This window comes from Coregonus lavaretus (genome assembly GCF_964263955.1).
Source record: "Coregonus lavaretus genome assembly, chromosome: 2".
NCBI lineage: Eukaryota > Metazoa > Chordata > Actinopteri > Salmoniformes > Salmonidae > Coregonus > Coregonus lavaretus.
The window spans coordinates 2,420,794-2,447,098 of NC_139989.1; the positions used below are offsets into that span (position 1 = coordinate 2,420,794).

General features: G+C 46.3%; 1 pseudogene across 1 annotated transcript in view; it reads right to left on the bottom strand.

Moving 5' to 3' along the window:
- The window catches only part of LOC311099741 (tetratricopeptide repeat protein 21A-like), an 87,272-nt pseudogene that overhangs the window by 29,700 nt on the left and 31,267 nt on the right, over nucleotides 1-26,305 (bottom strand). Inside the window, exons 13-21 of the transcript in view lie at nucleotides 23,690-23,902; nucleotides 23,182-23,334; nucleotides 22,945-23,103; nucleotides 19,100-19,210; nucleotides 16,241-16,483; nucleotides 14,502-14,693; nucleotides 5,206-5,316; nucleotides 3,443-3,524; nucleotides 2,594-2,744 (exon numbers count right to left, since the gene is read on the bottom strand). The product of the transcript in view is annotated as a tetratricopeptide repeat protein 21A-like (transcript). The remainder of the gene's footprint in view (nucleotides 1-2,593; nucleotides 2,745-3,442; nucleotides 3,525-5,205; nucleotides 5,317-14,501; nucleotides 14,694-16,240; nucleotides 16,484-19,099; nucleotides 19,211-22,944; nucleotides 23,104-23,181; nucleotides 23,335-23,689; nucleotides 23,903-26,305) is intronic.

A 26,305-nucleotide genomic window follows, 5' to 3' on the forward strand; every position in this document is an offset into this window, starting at 1 on the left:
TATACAGCTAGAGACTAGACACTCACTATACAGCTAGAGACTAGACACTCACTATACAGCTAGTTCTATACAGCTAGAGACTAGACACTCACTATACAGCTAGAGACTAGACACTCACTATACAAATAGTTCTATACAGCTAGAGACTAGACACTCACTATACAGCTAGTTCTATACAGCTAGAGACTAGACACTCACTATACAGCTAGTTCTATACAGCTAGAGTCTAGACACTCACTATACAGCTAGTTCTATACAGCTAGAGACTAGACACTCACTATACAGCTAGCTCTATACAGCTAGAGACTAGACACTCACTATACAGCTAGTTCTATACAGCTAGAGTCTAGACACTCACTATACAGCTAGTTCTATACAGCTCGAGACTAGACACGCACTATACAGCTAGTTCTATAGAGCTAGAGACTAGACACTCACTATACAGCTAGAGACTAGACACTCACTATACAGCTAGATACTAGACACTCACTATACAGCTAGTTCTATACAACTAGAGACTAGACACTCACTATACAGCTAGAGACTAGACACTCACTATACAGCTAGAGACTAGACACTCACTATACAGCCAGTTCTATACAGCTAGAGACTAGACACTCACTATACAGCTAGTTCTATACAACTAGAGACTAGACACTCACTATACAGCTAGAGACTAGACACTCACTATACAGCTAGTTCTATACAGCTAGAGACTAGTAACTCACTATACAGCTAGAGACTAGACACTCACTATACAGCTAGTTCTATACAGCTAGAGACTAGACACTCACTATACAGCTAGTTCTATACAGCTAGAGACTAGACACTCACTATACAGCTAGTTCTATACAGCTAGAGACTAGACACTCACTATACAGCTAGCTCTATACAGCTAGAGACTAGACACTCACTATACAGACAGTTCTATACAGCTAGAGACTAAACACTCACTATACAGCTAGTTCTATACAGCTAGAGACTAGACACTCACTATACAGCTAGTTCTATACAGCTAGAGACTGGACACTCACTATACAGACAGTTCTATACAGCTAGAGACTAGACACTCACTATACAGCTAGAGACTAGACACTCACTATACAGCTAGTTCTATACAGCTAGAGACTAGACACTCACTATACAGCTAGTTCTATACAGCTAGAGACTAGACACTCACTATACAGACAGTTCTATACAGCTAGAGACTAGACACTCACTATACAGCTAGTTCTATACAGCTAGACTAGACACTCACTATACAGCTAGTTCTATACAGCTAGAGACTAGACACTCACTATACAGCTAGTTCTATACAGCTAGAGACTAGACACTCACTATACAGACAGTTCTATACAGCTAGAGACTAGACACTCACTATACAGACAGTTCTATACAGATAGAGACTAGACACTCACTATACAGCTAGTTCTATACAGCTAGAGACTAGACACTCACTATACAGCTAGTTCTATACAGCTAGAGACTAGACACTCACTATACAGCTAGAGACTAGACACTCACTATACAGCTAGTTCTATACAGCTAGAGACTAGACACTCACTATACAGCTAGAGACTAGACACTCACTATACAGCTAGAGACTAGACACTCACTATACAGCTAGTTCTATACAGCTAGAGACTAGACACTCACTATACAGACAGTTCTATACAGCTAGAGACTAGACACTCACTATACAGACAGTTCTATACAGCTAGAGACTAGACACTCACTATACAGCTAGTTCTATACAGCTAGAGACTAGACACTCACTATACAGCTAGTTCTATAGAGCTAGAGACTAGACACTCACTATACAGCTAGCTCTATACAGCTAGAGACTAAACACTCACTATACAGCTAGAGACTAGACACTCACTATAGAGCTAGAGACTAGACACTCACTATACAGCTAGTTCTATAGAGCTAGAGACTAGACACTCACTATACAGCTAGAGACTAGACACTCACTATACAGCTAGTTCTATACAGCTAGAGACTAGACACTCACTATAGAGCTAGAGACTAGACACTCACTATACAGCTAGTTCTATAGAGCTAGAGACTAGACACTCACTATACAGCTAGAGACTAGACACTCACTATACAGCTAGTTCTATAGAGCTAGAGACTAGACACTCACTATAGAGCTAGAGACTAGACACTCACTATACAGCTAGTTCTATAGAGCTAGAGACTAGACACTCACTATACAGCTAGAGACTAGACACTCACTATACAGCTAGTTCTATAGAGCTAGAGACTAGACACTCACTATAGAGCTAGAGACTAGACACTCACTATACAGCTAGTTCTATAGAGCTAGAGACTAGACACTCACTATACAGCTAGAGACTAGACACTCACTATACAGCTAGTTCTATACAGCTATAATGAAAAGGAGAAGAGAGAGAGGACATCTGTCGTGTTCCTCTTCCTAAAAACAATTCCTTTGAGAGATTATACTTTTTTTTTTATAACTTCGGGATATAACACACTCACCAGTAGTAAAGGCCTTTACAGTAGTTGTTGTATTAGACACTCACCAGTAGTAAAGGCCTTTACAGTAGTTGTTGTATTAGACACTCACCAGTAGTAAAGGCCTTTACAGTAGTTGTATCCAGGATCAGAGGTAGCTCGGTGGTTGTGGAGCTCACAGGCGTCAAACAGGGCCAGGGCATCATCCAGTTTGGCTGACCGTCTCAGCACCTGGATACACTTTGCCAGGAACACGTAGTTATCTAGGGGTCAGTAACAACACCATTAGACAGCAGTATATACTATATGCTGCTATACACTGTACTTATCTAGGGGTCAGTAACAACACCATTAGACAGCAGTATATACTATATGCTGCTATACACTGTAGTTATCTAGGGGTCAGTAACAACACCATTAGACAGCAGTATATACTATATGCTGCTATACACTGTACTTATCTAGGGGTCAGTAACAACACCATTAGACAGCAGTATATACTATATGCTGCTATACACTGTACTTATCTAGGGGTCAGTAACAACACCATTAGAAAGCAGTATATACTATATGCTGCTATACACTGTAGTTATCTAGGGGTCAGTAACAACACCATTAGACAGCAGTATATACTATATGCTGCTATACACTGTAGTTATCTAGGGGTCAGTAACAACACCATTAGACAGCAGTATATACTATATGCTGCTATACACTGGACCTGGAAGCCAGTTCTACTGCTTTTTCATTGTTCCCCTCTAATCAGGTACTGATTTAGACCTGGGACACCAGGGGGGTGCAAATAATGATCAGGTAGAACAGAAAACCAGCTGTAATCCGGACTTCGTAGGGTCCGATTTGAATACCCCTGGTCTAGACAACATGGGTGAGGTACCCGGACAGGATCCAAATAAAGTTGTACAACATGAGTCCAATAACGGTAGTCTGTATAAAATAGTACCTGGGCATCTCCCCATCAGTCCAAGGTATATCTCCAAAGACTCATCAAACTTCTCCTCCTGCAACTTGATATCTCCGTACACCTTCAGGCAGACACAGGAACATGATGCGGATGTCAACCTGCCCAGTGTGCTCTAGCACGTATAATGTACAAAGAGGAGAGAGGGCCGTACCATTGTGGCCTCAGGGGGATGTTATATAGAGGAGAGAGGACCGTACCATTGTGGGCTCAGGGGGATGTTATATAGAGGAGAGAGGACCGTACCATTGTGGCCTCAGGGGGATGTTATATAGAGGAGAGAGGGCCGTACCATTGTGGCCTCAGGGGGATGTTATATAGAGGAGAGAGGACCATACCATTGTGGGCTCAGGGGGATGTTATATAGAGGAGAGAGGACCGTACCATTGTGGCCTCAGGGGGATGTTATATAGAGGAGAGAGGACCGTACCATTGTGGCCTCAGGGGGATGTTATATAGAGGAGAGAGGACCGTACCATTGTGGCCTCAGGGGGATGTTATATAGAGAAGAGAGGACCATACCATTGTGGCCTCAGGGGGGTGTTATACACCACATGAACCAAAAGTATGTGGACACCTGCTCGTCGAACATCTCATTCTAAAATCATTAATATGGAGTTGGTTCCCCCCATTGCTGCTATAACAGCCTCCACTCTTCTGGGAAGGCTTTCCACTAGATGTTGGAACATTGCTGCGGGGACTTGCTTCCATTCAGCCACAAGAGCATTAGTGAGGTCGGGCACTGATGTTGGGCGATTAGGCCTGGCTCGCAGTCGGCGTTCCAATTCATCCCAAATGTGTTCGATGGGGTTGAGGTCAGGGCTCGACAAACCATTTCTGTATGGACCTAGCTTTGTGCACGGGGATATTGTCATGCTGAAACAGGAAAGGGCCTTCCCTAAACTGTTGCCACAAAGTTTGAAGCACAAAATCGTCTAGAATGTCATTGTATGCTGTAGCGTTAAGATTTCCCTTCACTGGAACTAAGGGGCCTAGACCGAACCATGAAAAACAGCCCCAGACCATTATTCCTCCTCCACCAAACTTTACAGGTGGCACTATGCATTGGGGCAGGTAGCGTTCTCTTGGCATCCACCAAACGGACTGCCAGATGGTATAGCGTGATTCATCACTCCAGAGAACGCGTTTCCTCTGCTCCAGAGTCCAATGGCGGCGAGCTTTACACCACTCCAGCCGGCGCTTGGCATGGCTCATGGTGATCTTAGGCTTGTGTGCGGCTGCTCTGCCATGGAAACCCATTTCATGAAGCTCCCGACGAACAGTTATTGTGCTGACGTTGCTTCCAGAGGCCGTTTGGAACTCGGTAGTGAGTGTTGCAACCGAGGACAGACAATTTTTACACACTATGCGCTTCAGCACAGGCGGTCCCATTCTGTGAGCATGTGTGGCCTACCACTTCACTGCTGAGCCGTTGTTGCTCCGAGACGTTTCCACTTCACAATAACAGCACTTACAGTTGACCGGGGCAACTCTAGCAGGGCAGAAATCTGACGAACTGACTTGTTGGAAAGGTGGCATCCTATGATGGTGCCACGTTGAAAGTCACTGATCTCTTCAGTAAGGCCATTCTACTGCCAATGTTTGTCTATGGAGACTGCATGGCTGTGTGCTCAATTTTATACACCTGTCAGCAACGGGTGTGGCTGAAATAGCCGAATCTACTAATTTGAAGGGGTGTCCTCATACTTTTGTATATATAGTGTATATAGAGGAGAGGATTGTACCATTGTGGCGTCAGGGTGGAGAGCATCCTTTCCCAGCACCTCCTCAACCTGCATCATGGCTTCATCTGTCTTCCGATTCTCCAGATAGAACTGGGCTAACTCCAGACTGATCTGATAGGGGAGAATAGAGCAGCTCTACAGAATATAGATATAGATCAGTTCTACAGAATATAGATATAGATCAGTTCTACAGAATATAGATATAGATCAGTTCTACAGAATATAGCTATAGATCAGTTCTACAGAATATAGCTATAGATCATATCTACAGAATTTAGCTATAGATCAGCTCTACAGAATATAGCTATAGATCAGCTCTACAGAATATAGCTATAGATCATATATACAGAATATAGCTATAGATCATATCTACAGAATATAGATATAGATCAGCTCTACAGAATATAGCTATAGATCATATATACAGAATATAGCTATAGATCATATCTACAGAATATAGATATAGATCAGTTCTACAGAATATAGCTATAGATCATATATACAGAATATAGATATAGATCAGTTCTACAGAATATAGATATAGATCAGTTCTACAGAATATAGATATAGATCATATATACAGAATATAGATATAGATCAGTTCTACAGAATATAGCTATAGATCAGTTCTACAGAATATAGATATAGATCATATATACAGAATTTAGCTATAGATCATATATACAGAATATAGCTGTAGATCATATATACAGAATATAGCTATAGATCATATATACAGAATTTAGCTATAGATCAGTTCTACAGAATATAGATATAGATCATATATACAGAATATAGCTATAGATCAGTTCTACAGAATATAGCTGTAGATCATATATACAGAATTTAGCTATAGATCATATCTACAGAATTTAGCTATAGATCATATATACAGAATTTAGCTATAGATCATATCTACAGAATTTAGCTATAGATCATATATACAGAATTTAGCTATAGATCATATCTACAGAATTTAGCTATAGATCATATATACATAATTTAGCTATAGATCATATCTACAGAATTTAGCTATAGATCATATCTACAGAATATAGCTATAGATCATATCTACAGAATTTAGCTATAGATCATATCTACAGAATTTAGCTATAGATCATATCTACAGAATTTTGCTATAGATCATATCTACAGAATTTAGCTATAGATCAGTTCTACAGAATATAGATATATATCATATCTACAGAATATACAGTACCAGTCAAAAGTTTGGACACACCTACTCATTCAAGGGTTTTTCTTAATTTTCTACTATTTTCTACATTGTAGAATAATAGTGAAGACATCAAAACTATGAAATAACACACATGGAATCATGTACTAACCAAAAAGTGTTAAACAAATCAAAATATATTTTAGATTCTTCAAAGTAGCCACCCTTTGCCTTGATGACAGCTTTGCACATTCTTGGCATTCTCTCAACCAGCTTCACCTGGAATGCTTTTCCAACAGTCTTGAAGGAGTTCCCACATATGCTGACCACTTGTTGGCTGCTTTTCCTTCACTCTGCGGTCCAACTCATCCCAAACCATCTCAATTGGGTTGAGGTCGGGTGATTGTGGAGGCCAGGTCATCTGATGCAGCACTCCATCACTCTCCTTCTTGGTCAAATAGCCCATACGCAGCCTGGAGGTGTGTTGGGTCATTGTCCTGTTGAAAAACAATTGATAGTCCCACTAAGTGCAATCCAGATGGGATGGCGTATCGCTGCGGAATGCTGTGGTAGCCATGCTGGTTAAGTGTGCATTGAATTCTAAATAAATCACAGAGGTTCACCAGCAAAGCACCCCCACACCATAACTCCTCCTCCTCCATGCTTCATGGTGGGAACCACACATGCGGAGATCATCCGTTCACCTACTCTGCGTCTCACAAAGACACGGCGGTTGGAATAAAAATTTGGACTCATCAGACCAAAGGACAGATTTCCACCGGTCTAACGTCCATTGCTCATGTTTCTTGGCCCAAGCAAGTCTCTTCTTCTTATTGGTGTCCTTTAGTAGTGGTTTCTTTGCAGCAATTCAACCATGAAGGCCTGATTCACGCAGTCTCCTCTGAATAGTTGATGTTGAGATGTGTCTGTTACTGTGAAGCATTTATTTGGGATGCAATTTCTGAGGCTGGGAACTATAATGAACTTATCCTCTGCAGCAGAGGTAACTCTGGGTCTTCCATTCCTGTGGCGGTCCTCATGAGAGCCAGTTTCATCATAGCGCTTCATGGTTTTTGCGACTGCACTTGAAGAAACTTTCAATGTTCTTGAAATGTTCCAGATTGACTGACCTTCATGTCTTAAAGTAATGATGGACTGTTGTTTCTCTTTGTTTCTCTTTTGAGAGAATGCCAAGAGTGTGCAAAGCTGTCATCAAGGCAAAGGCTGGCTACTTTGAGGAATATAAAATATATTTTGATTTGTTTAACACTTTTTTGGTTACTACATGATTCCATATGTGTTATTTCATAGTGTTGATGTCTTCACTATTATTCTACAATAGAGAAAATAGTAACAATAAAGAAAAACCCTTGAATGAGTAGGTGTGTCCAAACTTTTGATTGGTACTGTTGATCAATACTAAAGAACATTGATATACGGTAGATCAGTTCACTAGAGGCACAGAGAAAACTACAAGACACACTGCCCACACTCCTCACATCCTGTCTGTCCTCTGATGGCTACTATAGCCTGGTTGTAGTGATACTAACCCTGTAGTCTGTCCTCTGATGGCTACTATAGCCTGGTTGTAGTGATACTAACCCTGTAGTCTGTCCTCTGATGGCTACTATAGCCTGGTTGTAGTGATACTAACCCTGTAGTCTGTCCTCTGATGGCTACTATAGCCTGGTTGTAGTGATACTAACCCTGTAGTCTGTCCTCTGATGGCTACTATAGCCTGGTTGTAGTGATACTAACCCTGTAGTCTGTCCTCTGATGGCTACTATAGCCTGGTTGTAGTGATACTAACCCTGTAGTCTGTCCTCTGATGGCTACTATAGCCTGGTTGTAGTGATACTAACCCTGTAGTCTGTCCTGCTGATGGCTCCTATAGCCTGGTTGTAGTGATACTAACCCTGTAGTCTGTCCTCTGATGGCTACTATAGCCTGGTTGTAGTGATACTAACCCTGTAGTCTGTCCTCTGATGGTTACTATAGCCTGGTTGTAGTGATACTAACCCTGTAGTCTGTCCTCTGATGGCTACTATAGCCTGGTTGTAGTGATACAAACCCTGTAGTCTGTCCTCTGATGGCTACTATAGCCTGGTTGTAGTGATACTAACCCTGTCCAGCTGATGGCTACTATAGCCTGGTTGTAGTGATACTAACCCTGTAGTCTTTCCTCTGATGGCTACTATAGCCTGGTTGTAGTAATACTAACCCTGTAGTCTGTCCTCTGATGGCTACTATAGCCTGGTTGTAGTGATACTAACCCTGTAGTCTGTCCTCTGATGGCTACTATAGCCTGGTTGTAGTTATACTAACCCTGTAGTCTGTCCTCTGATGGCTACTATAGCCTGGTTGTAGTGATACTAACCCTGTAGTCTGTCCTCTGATGGCTACTATAGCCTGGTTGTAGTGATACTAACCCTGTAGTCTGTCGTGCTGATGGCTACTATAGCCTGGTTGTAGTGATACTAACCCTGTAGTCTGTCCTCTGATGGCTACTATAGCCTGGTTGTAGTGATACTAACCCTGTAGTCTGTCCTCTGATGGCTACTATAGCCTGGTTGTAGTGATACTAACCCTGTAGTCTGTCCTGCTGATGGCTACTATAGCCTGGTTGTAGTGATACTAACCCTGTAGTCTGTCCTCTGATGGCTACTATAGCCTGGTTGTAGTGATACTAACCCTGTAGTCTGTCCTCTGATGGCTACTATAGCCTGGTTGTAGTGATACTAACCCTGTAGTCTGTCCTCTGATGGCTACTATAGCCTGGTTGTAGTGATACTAACCCTGTAGTCTGTCCTCTGATGGCTACTATAGCCTGGTTGTAGTGATACTAACCCTGTCCTCTGATGGCTCCTATAGCCTGGTTGTAGTGATACTAACCCTGTAGTCTGTCCTCTGATGGCTACTATAGCCTGGTTGTAGTGATACTAACCCTGTAGTCTGTCCTGCTGATGGCTACTATAGCCTGGTTGTAGTGATACTAACCCTGTCCTCTAATGGCTACTATAGCCTGGTTGTAGTGATACTAACCCTGTAGTCTGTCCTCTGATGGCTACTATAGCCTGGTTGTAGTGATACTAACCCTGTAGTCTGTCCTACTATAGCCTGGTTGTAGTGATACTAACCCTGTAGTCTGTCCTGCTGATGGCTCCTATAGCCTGGTTGTAGTGATACTAACCCTGTAGTCTGTCCTCTGATGGCTACTATAGCCTGGTTGTAGTGATACTAACCCTGTAGTCTGTCCTCTGATGGCTACTATAGCCTGGTTGTAGTGATACTAACCCTGTAGTCTGTCCTCTGATGGCTACTATAGCCTGGTTGTAGTGATACTAACCCTGTAGTCTGTCCTGCTGATGGCTACTATAGCCTGGTTGTAGTGATACTAACCCTGTAGTCTGTCCTCTGATGGCTACTATAGCCTGGTTGTAGTGATACTAACCCTGTAGTCTGTCCTCTGATGGCTACTATAGCCTGGTTGTAGTAATACTAACCCTGTAGTCTGTCCTCTGATGGCTACTATAGCCTGGTTGTAGTGATACTAACCCTGTAGTCTGTCGTGCTGATGGCTCCTATAGCCTGGTTGTAGTGATACTAACCCTGTAGTCTGATGGCTACTATAGCCTGGTTGTAGTGATACTAACCCTGTAGTCTGTCCTCTGATGGCTACTATAGCCTGGTTGTAGTGATACTAACCCTGTAGTCTGTCCTGCTGATGGCTACTATAGCCTGGTTGTAGTGATACTAACCCTGTAGTCTGTCCTCTGATGGCTACTATAGCCTGGTTGTAGTGATACTAACCCTGTAGTCTGTCCTGCTGATGGCTACTATAGCCTGGTTGTAGTGATACTAACCCTGTAGTCTGTCCTGCTGATGGCTACTATAGCCTGGTTGTAGTGATACTAACCCTGTAGTCTGTCCTCTGATGGCTACTATAGCCTGGTTGTAGTGATACTAACCCTGTAGTCTGTCCTCTGATGGCTACTATAGCCTGGTTGTAGTGATACTAACCCTGTAGTCTGTCCTCTGATGGCTACTATAGCCTGGTTGTAGTGATACTAACCCTGTAGTCTGTCCTCTGATGGCTACTATAGCCTGGTTGTAGTGATACTAACCCTGTAGTCTGTCCTCTGATGGCTCCTATAGCCTGGTTGTATTGATACTAACCCTGTAGTCTGTCCTGCTGATGGCTACTATAGCCTGGTTGTAGTGATACTAACCCTGTAGTCTGTCCTCTGATGGCTACTATAGCCTGGTTGTAGTGATACTAACCCTGTAGTCTGTCCTGCTGATGGCTCCTATAGCCTGGTTGTAGTGATACTAACCCTGTAGTCTGTCCTCTGATGGCTACTATAGCCTGGTTGTAGTGATACTAACCCTGTAGTCTGTCCTCTGATGGCTACTATAGCCTGGTTGTAGTGATACTAACCATGTAGTCTGTCCTCTGATGGCTACTATAGCCTGGTTGTAGTAATACTAACCCTGTAGTCTGTCCTCTGATGGCTACTATAGCCTGGTTGTAGTGATACTAACCCTGTAGTCTGTCCTCTGATGGCTACTATAGCCTGGTTGTAGTGATACTAACCCTGTCCTGCTGATGGCTACTATAGCCTGGTTGTAGTGATACTAACCCTGTAGTCTGTCCTCTGATGGCTACTATAGCCTGGTTGTAGTGATACTAACCCTGTAGTCTGTCCTCTGATGGCTACTATAGCCTGGTTGTAGTTATACTAACCCTGTAGTCTGTCCTCTGATGGCTACTATAGCCTGGTTGTAGTGATACTAACCCTGTAGTCTGTCCTCTGATGGCTACTATAGCCTGGTTGTAGTGATACTAACCCTGTAGTCTGTCCTCTGATGGCTACTATAGCCTGGTTGTAGTGATACTAACCCTGTAGTCTGTCCTGCTGATGGCTCCTATAGCCTGGTTGTAGTGATACTAACCCTGTAGTCTGTCCTCTGATGGCTACTATAGCCTGGTTGTAGTGATACTAACCCTGTAGTCTGTCCTCTGATGGCTACTATAGCCTGGTTGTAGTGATACTAACCCTGTCCTGCTGATGGCTACTATAGCCTGGTTGTAGTGATACTAACCCTGTAGTCTGTCCTCTGATGGCTACTATAGCCTGGTTGTAGTGATACTAACCCTGTAGTCTGTCCTCTGATGGCTACTATAGCCTGGTTGTAGTGATACTAACCCTGTAGTCTGTCCTCTGATGGCTACTATAGCCTGGTTGTAGTGATACTAACCCTGTAGTCTGTCCTCTGATGGCTACTATAGCCTGGTTGTAGTGATACTAACCCTGTAGTCTGTCCTCTGATGGCTACTATAGCCTGGTTGTAGTGATACTAACCCTGTAGTCTGTCCTGCTGATGGCTCCTATAGCCTGGTTGTAGTGATACTAACCCTGTAGTCTGTCCTCTGATGGCTCCTATAGCCTGGTTGTAGTGATACTAACCCTGTAGTCTGTCCTCTGATGGCTACTATAGCCTGGTTGTAGTGATACTAACCCTGTAGTCTGTCCTCTGATGGCTACTATAGCCTGGTTGTAGTAATACTAACCCTGTAGTCTGTCCTCTGATGGCTACTATAGCCTGGTTGTAGTGATACTAACCCTGTAGTCTGTCCTGCTGATGGCTACTATAGCCTGGTTGTAGTTATACTAACCCTGTAGTCTGTCCTCTGATGGCTACTATAGCCTGGTTGTAGTGATACTAACCCTGTAGTCTGTCCTGCTGATGGCTACTATAGCCTGGTTGTAGTGATACTAACCCTGTAGTCTGTCCTCTGATGGCTACTATAGCCTGGTTGTAGTGATACTAACCCTGTAGTCTGTCCTCTGATGGCTACTATAGCCTGGTTGTAGTGATACTAACCCTGTAGTCTGTCCTCTGATGGCTACTATAGCCTGGTTGTATTGATACTAACCCTGTAGTCTGTCCTCTGATGGCTACTATAGCCTGGTTGTAGTGATACTAACCCTGTAGTCTGTCCTCTGATGGCTACTATAGCCTGGTTGTAGTGATACTAACCCTGTAGTCTGTCCTGCTGATGGCTCCTATAGCCTGGTTGTAGTGATACTAACCCTGTAGTCTGTCCTCTGATGGCTACTATAGCCTGGTTGTAGTGATACTAACCCTGTAGTCTGTCCTCTGATGGCTACTATAGCCTGGTTGTAGTGATACTAACCCTGTAGTCTGTCCTGCTGATGGCTCCTATAGCCTGGTTGTAGTGATACTAACCCTGTAGTCTGTCCTCTGATGGCTCCTATAGCCTGGTTGTAGTGATACTAACCCTGTAGTCTGTCCTCTGATGGCTACTATAGCCTGGTTGTAGTGATACTAACCCTGTAGTCTGTCCTCTGATGGCTACTATAGCCTGGTTGTAGTGATACTAACCCTGTAGTCTGTCCTCTGATGGCTACTATAGCCTGGTTGTAGTGATACTAACCCTGTAGTCTGTCCTCTGATGGCTACTATAGCCTGGTTGTAGTGATACTAACCCTGTAGTCTGTCCTCTGATGGCTACTATAGCCTGGTTGTAGTGATACTAACCCTGTAGTCTGTCCTCTGATGGCTACTATAGCCTGGTTGTAGTGATACTAACCCTGTAGTCTGTCCTCTGATGGCTACTATAGCCTGGTTGTAGTGATACTAACCCTGTCCTGCTGATGGCTACTATAGCCTGGTTGTAGTGATACTAACCCTGTAGTCTGTCCTCTGATGGCTACTATAGCCTGGTTGTAGTGATACTAACCCTGTAGTCTGTCCTGCTGATGGCTACTATAGCCTGGTTGTAGTGATACTAACCCTGTAGTCTGTCCTCTGATGGCTACTATAGCCTGGTTGTAGTTATACTAACCCTGTAGTCTGTCCTCTGATGGTTACTATAGCCTGGTTGTAGTAATACTAACCCTGTAGTCTGTCCTCTGATGGCTACTATAGCCTGGTTGTAGTGATACTAACCCTGTAGTCTGTCCTCTGATGGCTACTATAGCCTGGTTGTAGTGATACTAACCCTGTAGTCTGTCCTCTGATGGCTACTATAGCCTGGTTGTAGTAATACTAACCCTGTAGTCTGTCCTCTGATGGCTACTATAGCCTGGTTGTAGTGATACTAACCCTGTAGTCTGTCCTCTGATGGCTACTATAGCCTGGTTGTAGTGATACTAACCCTGTAGTCTGTCCTCTGATGGCTCCTATAGCCTGGTTGTAGTGATACTAACCCTGTAGTCTGTCCTCTGATGGCTACTATAGCCTGGTTGTAGTGATACTAACCCTGTAGTCTGTCCTCTGATGGCTACTATAGCCTGGTTGTAGTGATACTAACCCTGTAGTCTGTCCTCTGATGGCTACTATAGCCTGGTTGTAGTGATACTAACCCTGTAGTCTGTCCTCTGATGGCTACTATAGCCTGGTTGTAGTAATACTAACCCTGTAGTCTGTCCTCTGATGGCTACTATAGCCTGGTTGTAGTGATACTAACCCTGTAGTCTGTCCTCTGATGGCTACTATAGCCTGGTTGTAGTGATACTAACCCTGTAGTCTGTCCTCTGATGGCTACTATAGCCTGGTTGTAGTGATACTAACCCTGTAGTCTGTCCTCTGATGGCTACTATAGCCTGGTTGTAGTGATACTAACCCTGTAGTCTGTCCTCTGATGGCTACTATAGCCTGGTTGTAGTGATACTAACCCTGTAGTCTGTCCTGCTGATGGCTACTATAGCCTGGTTGTAGTGATACTAACCCTGTAGTCTGTCCTCTGATGGCTACTATAGCCTGGTTGTAGTGATACTAACCCTGTAGTCTGTCCTGCTGATGGCTACTATAGCCTGGTTGTAGTGATACTAACCCTGTAGTCTGTCCTCTGATGGCTACTATAGCCTGGTTGTAGTGATACTAACCCTGTAGTCTGTCCTCTGATGGCTACTATAGCCTGGTTGTAGTAATACTAACCCTGTAGTCTGTCCTCTGATGGCTACTATAGCCTGGTTGTAGTGATACTAACCCTGTAGTCTGTCCTGCTGATGGCTCCTATAGCCTGGTTGTAGTGATACTAACCCTGTAGTCTGTCCTCTGATGGCTACTATAGCCTGGTTGTAGTGATACTAACCCTGTAGTCTGTCGTGCTGATGGCTCCTATAGCCTGGTTGTAGTAGTACATGGTTTTGTCTATATGGGTCGTGCTCCGGTAGTGTCTGGCCAGCTGACAGCAGATGGACCACAGCACGTTTCTCTCCTGCTCCAGGAGCTCTGGGCGCTCTGTCTGACAACGCTTCAGGACCCTCATCTGGACACTGTGGGACTGGGAGAGCCACACAGCCCATTGGTAAAGGAACTTCCTCCTCACACATCACTACATAGAACACAAACTGGCTAGAGTCATACTGAGTGAACTAGTTACTGTCCTGTGGAAAATGACTATCAACATGTCATCGTTCAAAGACCTTCTCCAGAGTAACCCTAACCATGACCTTCTCCAGAGTAACCCTCTCTCTAACCCTGACTTTCTCTAGAGTAACTCTCTCTAACCATGACCTTCTCCAGAGTAACCCTCTCTCTAACCCTGACTTTCTCTAGAGTAACCCTAACTCTAACCCTGACCTTCTCCAGAGTAACCCTCTCTCTAACCCTGACCTTCTCTAGAGTAACCCTAACTCTAACCCTGACCTTCTCCAGAGTAACCCTAACTCTAACCCTGACCTTCTCCAGAGTAACCCTAACCCGGACCTTCTCCAGAGTAACCCTAACCCGGACCTTCTCCAGAGTAACCCTAACCCGGACCTTCTCCAGAGTAACCCTCTCTCTAACCCTGACCTTCTCTAGAGTAACCCTAACCCTGACCTTCTCCAGAGTAACTCTAACCCTGACCTTCTCCAGAGTAACCCTCTCTCTAACCCTGACCTTCTCTAGAGTAACCCTAACCCTGACCTTCTCCAGAGTAACCCTAACCCTAACCCTGACCTTCTCCAGAGTAACCCTAACTCTAACCCTGACCTTCTCCAGAGTAACCATATCTCTAACCCTGACCTTCTCCAGAGTAACCATATATCTAACCCTGACCTTCTCCAGAGTAACCCTAACTCTAACCCTGACCTTCTCCAGAGTAACCCTTCCTCTAACCCTGGCCTTCTCCAGAGTAACCCTACCTCTGACCCTGACCTTCTCCAGAGTAACCATATCTCTAACCCTGACCTTCTCCAGAGTAACCATATATCTAACCCTGACCTTCTCCAGAGTAACCCTAACTCTAACCCTGACCTTCTCCAGAGTAACCCTCTCTCTAACCCTGACCTTCTCTAGAGTAACCCTAACTCTAACCCTGACCTTCTCCAGAGTAACCCTAACTCTAACCCTGACCTTCTCCAGAGTAACCCTAACCCGGACCTTCTCCAGAGTAACCCTAACCCGGACCTTCTCCAGAGTAACCCTCTCTCTAACCCTGACCTTCTCTAGAGTAACCCTAACCCTGACCTTCTCCAGAGTAACTCTAACCCTGACCTTCTCCAGAGTAACCCTCTCTCTAACCCTGACCTTCTCTAGAGTAACCCTAACCCTGACCTTCTCCAGAGTAACCCTAACCCTAACCCTGACCTTCTCCAGAGTAACCCTAACTCTAACCCTGACCTTCTCCAGAGTAACCATATCTCTAACCCTGACCTTCTCCAGAGTAACCATATATCTAACCCTGACCTTCTCCAGAGTAACCCTAACTCTAACCCTGACCTTCTCCAGAGTAACCCTTCCTCTAACCCTGGCCTTCTCCAGAGTAACCCTAACCCGGACCTTCTCCAGAGTAACCCTACCTCTGACCCTGACCTTCTCCAGAGTAACCCTAACTCTAAACCTTACCTTCTCTAGAGTGTCCTGGACTGATCCCTGGTCAGCATAGTGTGCTCTGGCTAGCAGCAGAAAGTACTGTACGTTGCTCATCAGGCTGGAGACGGTCAGTGTGCCATCATCACAGTGCAGAGCGGTCATCAGAGTCCTCTGGGCCTTGCCATACTGCCGCATCTTCAGCAGGAGCTCTGCCAGGTTCACCACCAGAGAGTCATGACCTCCCAGCTTCACTGCACTCTCATAGTGACTGACAGCCTGCAGGACCAATCAGGTTATATATAAAACACTCTCATAGTGACTGACAGCCTGCAGGACCAATCAGGTTATATATAAAACACTCTCATAGTGACTGACAGCCTGCAGGACCAATCAGGTTATATATAAAACACTCTCATAGTGACTGACAGCCTGCAGGACCAATCAGGTTATATATAAAACACTCTCATAGTGACTGACAGCCTGCAGGACCAATCAGGTTAGTGATATAAACACACTCATAGTGTCCGACAGCCTGCAGGACCAATCAGGTTACACTCTCCTCTTCCATCCTATCATCTCTTTCTGAATCCTTTGACTCTCTATGTCCCCTATCCTCCCGGCCGGCTCGGTCCTCCCCTCCTGCTCCGTGGCTTGACGACTCTTTGCGAGCCCACAGAACAGGGCTCCGGGCAGCCGAGCGGAAATGGAGGAAAACTAGACTCCCTGCGGACCTGCCATCTTTTCACTCCCTCCTCTCTACATTTTCTTCATCTGTTTCTGCTGCTAAAGCCACTTTCTACCACTATAAATTTCAAGCCTCTGCCTCTAACCCTAGGAAGCTCTTTGCCACCTTCTCCTCCCTGCTGAATCCCCCTCCTCCTCCCCCTCCCTCATCCCTCTCTGTGGATGACTTCGTCAACCATTTTGAAAAGAAGGTTGACGACATCCGATCCTCATTTATTAAGTCAAATGACACCGCTGGTCCTGCTCACACTGCACTGACTTCTTTCTCCCCTCTCTCTCCAGATGAAATCTTGCGACTTGTGACGGCCAGCCGCCCAACAACCTGCCCGCTTGACCCTATCCCCTACTCTCTTCTCCAGACCATTTCCGGAGACCTTCTCCCTTACCTCACCTCGCTCATCAACTCATCCTTGACCGCTGTCCATGTCCCTTCCGTCTTCAAGAGAGCGAGAGTTGCACCCCTTCTTTTCTCTCCAAAACTCTTGAGCGTGCCGTCTCTAGCCAACTCTCCTGCTATCTCTCTCAGAATGACCTTCTTGATCCAAACCAGTCAGGTTTCAAGACTGGTCATTCAACTGAGACGGCTCTTCTCTGTGTCAGAGAGGCTCTCCGCACTGCTAAAGCTAACTCTCTCTCCTCTGCTCTTATCCTTCTAGACCTATCCGCTGCCTTTGATACTGTGAACCATCAGATCCTCCTCTCCACCCTCTCCGAGTTGGGCATCTCCGGCGCTGCTCACTCTTGGATTGCGTCCTACCTGACAGGTCGCTCCTACCAGGTGGCGTGGCGAGAATCTGTCTCCGCACCACATGCTCTCACCACTGGTGTCCCCCAGGGCTCAGTTCTAGGCCCTCTCCTATTCTCTCTATACACCAAGTCACTTGGCTCTGTCATATTCTCACATGGTCTCTCCTATCATTGCTACGCAGACGACACACAATTAATCTTCTCCTTTCCCCCTTCTGATAACCAGGTGGCGAATTGCATCTCTGCATGTCTGGCAGACATATCAGTATGGATGACGGATCACCACCTCAAGCTGAACCTCGGCAAGACGGAGCTGCTCTTCCTCCCGGGGAAGGACTGCCCGCTCCATGATCTCGCCATCACGGTTGACAACTCCATTGTGTCCTCCTCCCAGAGTGCAAAGGACCTTGGCGTGATCCTGGACAATACCCTGTCGTTCTCCGCTAACATCAAAGCGGTGACCCGATCCTGTAGGTTCATGCTCTACAACATTCGGAGAGTACGACCCTGCCTTACACAGGAAGCGGCACAGGTCCTAATCCAGGCACTTGTCATCTCCCGTCTGGATTACTGCAACTCGCTGTTGGCTGGGCTCCCTGCCTGTGCCATTAAACCCCTTCAACTTATCCAGAACGCTGCAGCCCGTCTGGTGTTCAACCTTCCCAAGTTCTTTCATGTCACCCCGCTCCTCCGCACACTCCACTGGCTTCCAGTTGAAGCTCGCATCTGCTACAAGAACCTGGTGCTTGCCTACGGAGCTGTGAGGGGAACGGCACCTCCTTACCTTCAGGCTCTGATCAGACCCTACACCCAAACGAGGGCACTACGTTCATCCACCTCTGGCCTGCTGGCCCCCCTACCTCTACGGAAGCACAGTTCCCGCTCAGCCCAGTCAAAGCTATTCACTGCTCTGGCACCCCAATGGTGGAACAAGCTCCCTCACGACGCCAGGACAGCGGAGTCACTGACCCCCTTCCGGAGACACTTGAAACCCCACCTCTTTAAGGAATACCCGGAATAGTATAAAGTAATCCTTCTTCCCCCACCCCATATTTAAAAAAAATAAAAAAAATAATTAAAAAAAAGTTTTTTTTAAATGTGGTTGTCCCACTGGCTATCATAAGGTGAATGCACCAATTTGTAAGTCGCTCTGGATAAGAGCGTCTGCAAAAATGATGTAAATGTAAATAAACACTCATAGTGACTGACAGCCTGCAGGACCAATCAGGTTAGTAATAGAGTGAGGAGGGAGGGAACAGTATGAGAACATTCCTTAGTAATTGGCTAACAAACACAGCTTTTACTCTTGAGAAATAGTCTGAAATGGGGAGAATGTCCTGAGTGAGCACTGAGCAGTATTTGTGCTTGAACCTTTGCTGCAGCCTTCCCTGTCTACAATACCTGGTTGTACTGATGGGTTTTCACATAGGCTTGGCCCATCTTTCTGGACAGGGTTGCATCCCGGACCGTCTCTCTCATTGCCTCTTGATACACCTCAATGGCTCTCTCTGGCTGCAGAATAGAAATGTGACATTTGATATACCTGTTTCAAGGCATTTGCAAAGCCCTAATAATGTACTGTGGACACAACAGTAAAGAACATGCAGTACACAAGGTACCACTGGTGTGCCATTCATCACACTCTTTTATCCAAAGCCATTTACAGTCATATGCCATTTATCACACTCTTTTATCCAAAGCCATTTACAGTCATATGCCATTTATCACACTCTTTTATCCAAAGCCATTTACAGTCATGCGTGCATTTTATTAATTTTTTACACATGGGTGGTCCCAGAAATCGAACCCACTATCCTGGCATTGCAAGCACCATGCTCTACCAACTGAATTACAGAGGACCAAGCTCCATGCTCTACCAACTGAGTTACAGAGGACCAAGCTCCATGCTCTACCAACTGAGTTACAGAGGACCAAGCTCCATGCTCTACCAACTGAGTTACAGAGGACCAAGCTCCATGCTCTACCAACTGAGTTACAGAGGACCAAGCTCCATGCTCTACCAACTGACTACAGAGGACCAAGCTCCATGCTCTACCAACTGAGTTACAGAGGACTAAGCTCCATGCTCTACCAACTGAGTTACAGAGGACCAAGCTCCATGCCCTACCAACTGACTACAGAGGACCAAGCTCCATGCCCTACCAACTGAGTTACAGAGGACCAAGCTCCATGCTCTACCAACTGAGTTACAGAGGACCAAGCTCCATGCTCTACCAACTGAGTTACAGAGGACCAAGCTCCATGCTCTACCAACTGAGTTACAGAGGACCAAGCTCCATGCCCTACCAACTGACTACAGAGGACCAAGCTCCATGCCCTACCAACTGACTACAGAGGACCAAGCTCCATGCTCTACCAACTGAGTTACAGAGGACCAAGCTCCATGCTCTACCAACTGAGTTACAGAGGACTAAGCTCCATGCTCTACCAACTGACTACAGAGGACCAAGCTCCATGCTCTACCAACTGAGTAACAGAGGACTAAGCTCCATGCTCTACCAACTGACTACAGAGGACCAAGCTCCATGCTCTACCAACTGAGTTACAGAGGACCAAGATCCATGCTCTACCAACTGAGTTACAGAGGACTAAGCTCCATGCTCTACCAACTGAGTTACAGAGGACCAATCTCCATGCTCTACCAACTGAGTTACAGAGGACCAAGCTCCATGCTCTACCAACTGAGTTACAGAGGACCAAGCTCCATGCTCTACCAACTGAGTTACAGAGGACCAAGCTCCATGCTCTACCAACTGAGTTACAGAGGACCAAGCTCCATGCTCTACCAACTGAGTTACAGAGGACCAAGCTCCATGCTCTACCAACTGAGTTACAGAGGACCAAGCTCCATGCTCTACCAACTGAGTTACAGAGGACCAAGCTCCATGCTCTACCAACTGAGTTACAGAGGACCAAGCTCCATGCTCTACCAACTGAGTTACAGAGGACCAAGCTCCATGCTCTACCAACTGAGTTACAGAGGACCAAGCTCTATGCTCTACCAACTGAGTTACAGAGGACCAAGCTCCATGCCCTACCAACTGAGTTACAGAGGACCAAGCTCCATGCTCTACCAACTGAGATACAGAGGACCAAGCTCCATGCTCTACCAACTGACTACAGAGGACCAAGCTCCATGCTCTACCAACTGAGTTACAGAGGACCAAGCTCCATGCTCTACCAACTGAGATACAGAGGACCAAGCTCCATGCTCTACCAACTGACTACAGAGGACCAAGCTCCATGCTCTACCAACTGAGTTACAGAGGACCAAGCTCCATTCTCTACCAACTGAGTTACAGAGGACCAAGCTCCATGCTCTACCAACTGAGATACAGAGGACCAAGCTCCATGCTCTACCAACTGAGATACAGAGGACCAAGCTCCATGCTCTACCAACTGACTACAGAGGACCAAGCTCCATGCTCTACCAACTGAGTTACAGAGGACCAAGCTCCATGCTCTACCAACTGAGATACAGATGACCAAGCTCCATGCTCTACCAACTGACTACAGAGGACCAAGCTCCATGCTCTACCAACTGAGTTACAGAGGACCAAGCTCCATGCTCTACCAACTGAGTTACAGAGGACCAAGCTCCATGCTCTACCAACTGAGTTACAGAGGACCAAGCTCCATGCTCTACCAACTGAGTTACAGAGGACCAAGCTCTATGCTCTACCAACTGAGTTACAGAGGACCAAGCTCCATGCCCTACCAACTGAGTTACAGAGGACCAAGCTCCATGCTCTACCAACTGAGATACAGAGGACCAAGCTCCATGCTCTACCAACTGACTACAGAGGACCAAGCTCCATGCTCTACCAACTGAGTTACAGAGGACCAAGCTCCATGCTCTACCAACTGAGTTACAGAGGACCAAGCTCTATGCTCTACCAACTGAGTTACAGAGGACCAAGCTCCATGCCCTACCAACTGAGTTACAGAGGACCAAGCTCCATGCTCTACCAACTGAGATACAGAGGACCAAGCTCCATGCTCTACCAACTGACTACAGAGGACCAAGCTCCATGCTCTACCAACTGAGTTACAGAGGACCAAGCTCCATGCTCTACCAACTGAGATACAGAGGACCAAGCTCCATGCTCTACCAACTGACTACAGAGGACCAAGCTCCATGCTCTACCAACTGAGTTACAGAGGACCAAGCTCCATTCTCTACCAACTGAGTTACAGAGGACCAAGCTCCATGCTCTACCAACTGAGATACAGAGGACCAAGCTCCATGCTCTACCAACTGAGATACAGAGGACCAAGCTCCATGCTCTACCAACTGACTACAGAGGACCAAGCTCCATGCTCTACCAACTGAGTTACAGAGGACCAAGCTCCATGCTCTACCAACTGAGATACAGATGACCAAGCTCCATGCTCTACCAACTGACTACAGAGGACCAAGCTCCATGCTCTACCAACTGAGTTACAGAGGACCAAGCTCCATGCTCTACCAACTGAGTTACAGAGGACCAAGCTCCATGCTCTACCAACTGAGTTACAGAGGACCAAGCTCCATGCTCTACCAACTGAGTTACAGAGGACCAAGCTCTATGCTCTACCAACTGAGTTACAGAGGACCAAGCTCCATGCCCTACCAACTGAGTTACAGAGGACCAAGCTCCATGCTCTACCAACTGAGATACAGAGGACCAAGCTCCATGCTCTACCAACTGACTACAGAGGACCAAGCTCCATGCTCTACCAACTGAGATACAGAGGACCAAGCTCCATGCTCTACCAACTGAGATACAGAGGACCAAGCTCCATGCTCTACCAACTGACTACAGAGGACCAAGCTCCATGCTCTACCAACTGAGTTACAGAGGACCAAGCTCCATGCTCTACCAACTGAGTTACAGAGGACCATCTCTTGGTATTACATTTACATTACATTTTAGTCATTTAGCAGACGCTCTTATCCAGAGCGACTTACAGTTAGTGAATACATTTTTTTTTTATACTGGCCCCCCGTGGGAATCGAACCCACAACCCTGGCGTTGCAAACGCCATGCTCTATCAACAGAGCTACATCCCTGCCGGCCATTCCCTCCCCTACCCTGGACGACGCTGGGCCAATTGTGCGCCGCCCATGAGTCTCCCGGTCGCGGCCGGCTGCGACAGAGCCTGGATTCGAACCAGGATCTCTAGTGGCACAGTTAGCACTGCGATGCAGTGCCTTAGACCACTGCGCCACTCAGGAGTTATACCTCTTGTATATTCATGTAGGCGTCCCCCAGCAGGATAGAGGACTGAGGCCCGGGTAGTTCATCTCTGATCTCCCTATAGCAGGCCATATACAGCTTCTTGTCTTTGCGTCTCTGCAGGTATATGAGGGCCATCTTCTCCCTGGCCACTGTGTAGTGTGTCTGATGAGAACAAGAAGAAAAGGAAGATGTACTTTATTGTCCATTAACTTAGAAAGAACGGAAATGTGTCTTGACAACCTGGTCTGGGGTGATGCCTCTGAGAATGCTGAGGGCTGTGTCCAGGTCATCTTTAGCCAAGGCCAGGTCCACGTTAGCTACGGTCACACAGATCTCCTCTGGGGTGCCAGCGAACGCCACCATAGCGTCCTGCAGAACCATGGTCGACTCATGCTGGCAGGAGAGGGGGGATGGAAGGGGTTTTATAGACATACACTATACAGGCACCGTCTATCTGGCGCTCTGCTAGTGAAGGGCAGGAGCTTGAGGATCAGAAGAGGGAGTCACAGTGTAACAGGAAGTGTTACAGCATGAGGTCACTTCCACAAACTAGCCGAAACTGAACATGCTTGTCTGTAGCAGACCATGTGGCTAGAGGGTTGGTCTCTATAGCAGTAAAAGGAATCAATATAGGTAGAAGAGGAAGGAAGTCATCATCGGACATGACGGACTACCATAAGCAAAGTAGTAATCAATCAATCAACCAATCAGTCAATCAATCATCAATCAAAGTAGAAATGTAGTGTACCGGTTCTCCGTGTAGTCTCAGTGCCTCAGCCAGCTCCAGGAACACAGACACACATTCACTGTTGCTGATGTGGGCCACTCTCCCATTCACTGCTCTCCTCACCCCTTGCATCATCATCATCACCATCTTCATGGACTGGATAGCCTCCTCCAGCTCCCCAACTCCCCGCAGCGCACGGGCCTTCAGCAAGTGGTACTGGGGAAGCTCTAGCACCTGGGTGGGGGGAGGGGGGAGGAGAGGGAGGGAGGGAGGAAAGAGAGAGAGGGGGGGGTGATGCTGGATGCACTTAATTCGGAGGTACACCTTTACATAACACAATCAATCCCCCTACAGTGGAAGTACCCATCTCGTTAACCTGGAAGTTGTGGCTGACTCTGGTCTGGTCTCTACACTAGTTTACCTGGAAGTTGTGGCTGACTCCAGTCTGGTCTCTACACTAGTTTACCTGGAAGTTGTGGCTGACTCCAGTCTGGTCTCTACACTATTTTACCTGGAAGTTGTGGCTGACTCTGGTCTGGTCTCTACACTAGTTTACCTGGAAGTTGTGGCTGACTCTGGTCTGGTCTCTACACTAGTTTACCTGGAAGTTGTGGCTGACTCCAGTCTGGTCTCTACACTAGTTTACCTGGAAGTTGTGGCTGACTCCGGTCTGGTCTCTACACTAGTTTACCTGGAAGTTGTGGCTGACTCCAGTCTGGTCTCTACACTAGTTTACCTGGAAGTTGTGGCTGACTCCAGTCTGGTCTCTACACTAGTTTACCTGGAAGTTGTGGCTGACTCCAGTCTGGTCTCTACACTAGTTTACCTGGAAGTTGTGGCTGACTCCAGTCTGGTCTCTACACTAGTTTACCTGGAAGTTGTGGCTGACTCCAGTCTGGTCTCTACACTAGTTTACCTGGAAGTTGTGGCTGACTCCAGTCTGGTCTCTACTCTAGTTTACCTGGAAGTTGTGGCTGACTCCAGTCTGGTCTCTACACTAGTTTACCTGGAAGTTGTGGCTGACTCCAGTCTGGTCTCTACACTAGTTTACCTGGAAGTTGTGGCTGACTCCAGTCTGGTCTCTACACTAGTTTACCTGGAAGTTGTGGCTGACTCCAGTCTGGTCTCTACACTAGTTTACCTGGAAGTTGTGGCTGACTCCAGTCTGGTCTCTACACTAGTTTACCTGGAAGTTGTGGCTGACTCCAGTCTGGTCTCTACACTAGTTTACCTGGAAGTTGTGAGTGACTCCAGTCTGGTCTCTACACTAGTTTACCTGGAAGTTGTGGCTGACTCCAGTCTGGTCTCTACACTAGTTTACCTGGAAGTTGTGGCTGACTCCAGTCTGGTCTCTACACTAGTTTACCTGGAAGTTGTGGCTGACTCCAGTCTGGTCTCTACACTAGTTTACCTGGAAGTTGTGGCTGACTCCGGTCTGGTCTCTACACTAGTTTACCTGGAAGTTGTGGCTGACTCCAGTCTGGTCTCTACACTAGTTTACCTGGAAGTTGTGGCTGACTCCAGTCTGGTCTCTACACTAGTTTACCTGGAAGTTGTGGCTGACTCCAGTCTGGTCTCTACACTAGTTTACCTGGAAGTTGTGGCTGACTCCAGTCTGGTCTCTACACTAGTTTACCTGGAAGTTGTGGCTGACTCCAGTCTGGTCTCTACACTAGTTTACCTGGAAGTTGTGGCTGACTCCAGTCTGGTCTCTACACTAGTTTACCTGGAAGTTGTGGCTGACTCCAGTCTGGTCTCTACACTAGTTTACCTGGAAGTTGTGGCTGACTCCGGTCTGGCCTCTAACCTGGAAGTTGTGGCTGACTCCGGTCTGGTCTCTACACTAGTTTACCTGGAAGTTGTGAGTGACTCCAGTCTGGTCTCTACACTAGTTTACCTGGAAGTTGTGGCTGACTCCAGTCTAGTCTCTACACTAGTTTACCTGGAAGTTGTGGCTGACTCCAGTCTGGTCTCTACACTAGTTTACCTGGAAGTTGTGAGTGACTCCAGTCTGGTCTCTACTCTAGTTTACCTGGAAGTTGTGGCTGACTCCAGTCTGGTCTCTACACTAGTTTACCTGGAAGTTGTGGCTGACTCCAGTCTGGTCTCTACACTAGTTTACCTGGAAGTTGTGGCTGACTCCAGTCTGGTCTCTACACTAGTTTACCTGGAAGTTGTGGCTGACTCCAGTCTGGTCTCTACACTAGTTTACCTGGAAGTTGTGGCTGACTCCAGTCTGGTCTCTACACTAGTTTACCTGGAAGTTGTGGCTGACTCCAGTCTGGTCTCTACACTAGTTTACCTGGAAGTTGTGGCTGACTCCAGTCTGGTCTCTACACTAGTTTACCTGGAAGTTGTGGCTGACTCCAGTCTGGTCTCTACACTAGTTTACCTGGAAGTTGTGGCTGACTCCAGTCTGGTCTCTACACTAGTTTACCTGGAAGTTGTGGCTGACTCCAGTCTGGTCTCTACACTAGTTTACCTGGAAGTTGTGGCTGACTCCAGTCTGGTCTCTACACTAGTTTACCTGGAAGTTGTGGCTGACTCCGGTCTGGTCTCTACACTAGTTTACCTGGAAGTTGTGGCTGACTCCGGTCTGGTCTCTACACTAGTTTACCTGGAAGTTGTGGCTGACTC